This window comes from Cryptomeria japonica, unplaced genomic scaffold, assembly GCF_030272615.1.
Source record: "Cryptomeria japonica unplaced genomic scaffold, Sugi_1.0 HiC_scaffold_107, whole genome shotgun sequence".
Taxonomy (NCBI): Eukaryota; Viridiplantae; Streptophyta; class Pinopsida; order Cupressales; family Cupressaceae; genus Cryptomeria; species Cryptomeria japonica.
This window is the reverse complement of record NW_026728929.1, coordinates 320,546-323,674: the sequence shown is the minus strand read 5'-3', so window position 1 is coordinate 323,674 and position 3,129 is coordinate 320,546.

Here is a 3,129-nt window from a genome sequence, read left to right as displayed (position 1 = left end):
TCGACTCAGAGAGGTCTATGCATGTGAGAGGCTGAAAGCAAGGTCGACTCGGAGCGGTCTATGCATCGGGCGCGCTTGGGGCGACTACCAGTGCCAACCCCTTATCCCGCGACGCGTCCGACAAAGAGAACGTTCCAAGGCGGCAGAGGAGGTTACCAGCCGAAGGATGCAGTAGCAATAACAGGTATAGTTCCGCGGCGGCCGAGAAGACTCACCGCATAGGAATCGGGATGCGAGGCGAGGGATGCGGCGGGAAGGCCCCGACGGCTAAACGGAAGAGGCTGCAGGGCCGCCTCGGAATGGTCCAAGCATCGGATGCGATTGGGACGACTACCAGTGCCAACCCCTTATCCCGCGATGCGTCCGATACACAGATAGTTCCAAGGCGGCCGAGGAGCCTCACCGCATATCAATCGGGGTGCGAGGCGAGGGATGGGGCGGGAAGGCCCCAACGGCTAGACGGAAGAGGCTTCAGGGCCACCTCGGAATGGTCCAAGCATCGGACGCGCTTGGGGCGACTGCCAGTGCCAACCCCTTATCCCGCGATGCGTCCGATACACAGATGGTTCCAAGGCGGCCGAGGAGCCTCACCGCATAGCAATCGGGGGTGCGAGGCGAGGGATGGGGCGGGAAGGCCCCAACGGCTAGACGGAAGAGGCTTCAGGGCCGCCTAGGAATGGTCCAAGCATCGGACACGCTTGGGGCGACTACCAGTGACAGCCCCCTATCCCGCGATGCGTCCGATACGAAGATGGTTCCAAGGCGGCCGAGGAGCCTCACCGCATAGCAATCGGGGTGCGAGGTGGGGGATGCGGCGAGATGGCCCCAACGGCTAGACGGAAGAGGCCACAGGGCCGCGTCGGAATAGTCCAAGCATCGGAGGCGCTTGGGGCGACTACCAGTGACAACCCCTTATCCCGCGATGCGTCCGATACGAAGATAGTTCCAAGGCGGCCGAGGAGCCTCACCGCATAGCAATCGGGGTGCGAGGTGGGGGATGCGGCGAGATGGCCCCAACGGCTAGACGGAAGAGGCTGCAGGGCCGCCTCGGAATAGTCCAAGCATCGGACGCGCTTGGGGCCACTACCAGTGACAACCCCTTATCCCGCGATGCGTCCGATACGAAGATAGTTCCAAGGCGGCCGAAGAGCCTCACCGCATAGCAATCGGGGTGCGAGGTGGGGGATGCGGCGAGATGGCCCCAACGGCTAGACGGAAGAGGCCACAGGGCCGCCTCGGAATAGTCCAAGCATCGGACGCGCTTGGGGCGACTACCAGTGACAACCCCTTATCCCGCGATGCGTCCGATACGAAGATAGTTCCCAGGCGGCCGAGGAGCCTCACCGCATAGCAATCGGGGTGCGAGGCGAGGGATGCGGCGAGATGGCCCCAAAGGCTAGACGGAAGAGGCTGCAGGGCTGCCTCGGAATAGTCCAAGCATCGGACGCGCTTGGGGCGACTACCACTGCCAACCCCTTATCCCGCGATGCGTCCGATACACAGATAGTTCCGAGGCGGCCGAGGAGGTGGGGGATGCAGCGAGATGGCCCCAACGGCTAGACGGAAGAGGCTGCAGGGCCGCCTCGGAATAGTCCAAGCATCGGACGCGCTTGGGGCGACTACCAGTGACAACCCCTTATCCCGCGATGCGTCCGATACACAGATAGTTCCGAGGCGGCCAAGGAGCCTCACCGCATAGCAATCGTGGTGCGAGGTGGGGGATGCGGCGAGATGGCCCCAACGGCTAGACGGAAGAGGCTGCAGGGCCGCCTCGGAATGGTCCAAGCATCGGATGCGCTTGGGGCGACTACCACTGCCAACCCCTTATCCCGCGATGCGTCCGATACACAGATAGTTCCAAGGCGGCCGAGGAGCCTCACAGCATAGCAATCAGGGTGCGAGGCGAGGGATGCGGCGAGAAAGCCCCAACGGCTAGAGGGAAGAGGCTTCAGGTCCGCCTCGGAATGGTCCAAGCATCGGACGCGCTTGGGGCGACTACCAGTGACAACCCCTTATCCCGCGACGCGTCCGATACACAGATAGTTCCAAGGCGGCCGAGGAGCCTCACCGCATAGCAATCGGGGTGCGAGGCGAGGGATGCGGCGAGAAGGACCCAACGGCTACACGGAAGAGGCTTCGGGGCCGCCTCGGAATGGTCCAAGCATCGGACGCGCTTGGGGCGACTACCAGTGACAACCCCTTATCCCGCGACGCGTCCGATACACAGATAGTTCCAAGGCGGCCGAGGAGCCTCACCGCATAGCAATCGGGGTGCGAGGCGAGGGATGCGGCGAGAAGGACCCAACGGCTAGACGGAAGAGGCTTCGGGGCCGCCTCGGAATGGTCCAAGCATCGGACGCGCTTGGGGCGACTACCAGTGACAACCCCTTATCCCGCGACGCGTCCGATACACAGATAGTTCCAAGGCGGCCGAGGAGCCTCACCGCATAGCAATCGGGGTGCGAGGCGAGGGATGCGGCGAGAAGGACCCAACGGCTAGACGGAAGAGGCTTCGGGTCCGCCTCGGAATGGTCCAAGCATCGGACGCGCTTGGGGCGACTACCAGTGACAACCCCTTATCCCGCGACGCGTCCGATACACAGATAGTTCCAAGGCGGCCGAGGAGCCTCACCGCATAGCAATCGGGGTGCGAGGCGAGGGATGCGGCGAGGACCCAACGGCTAGACGGAAGAGGCTTCGGGTCCGCCTCGGAATGGTCCAAGCATCGGACGCGCTTGGGGCGACTACCAGTGACAACCCCTTATCCCGCGACGCGTCCGATACACAGATAGTTCCAAGGCGGCCGAGGAGCCTCACCGCATAGCAATCGGGGTGCGAGGCGAGGGATGCGGCGAGAAGGACCCAACGGCTAGACGGAAGAGGCTTCGGGTCCGCCTCGGAATGGTCCAAGCATCGGACGCGCTTGGGGCGACTACCAGTGACAACCCCTTATCCCGCGACGCGTCCGATACACAGATAGTTCCGAGGCGGCCGAGGAGCCTCACCGCATAGCAATCGGGGTGCGAGGCGAAGGATGCGGCGAGAAGGACCCAACGGCTAGACGGAAGAGGCTTCGGGTCCGCCTCGGAATGGTCCAAGCATCGGACGCGCTTGGGGCGACTACCAGTG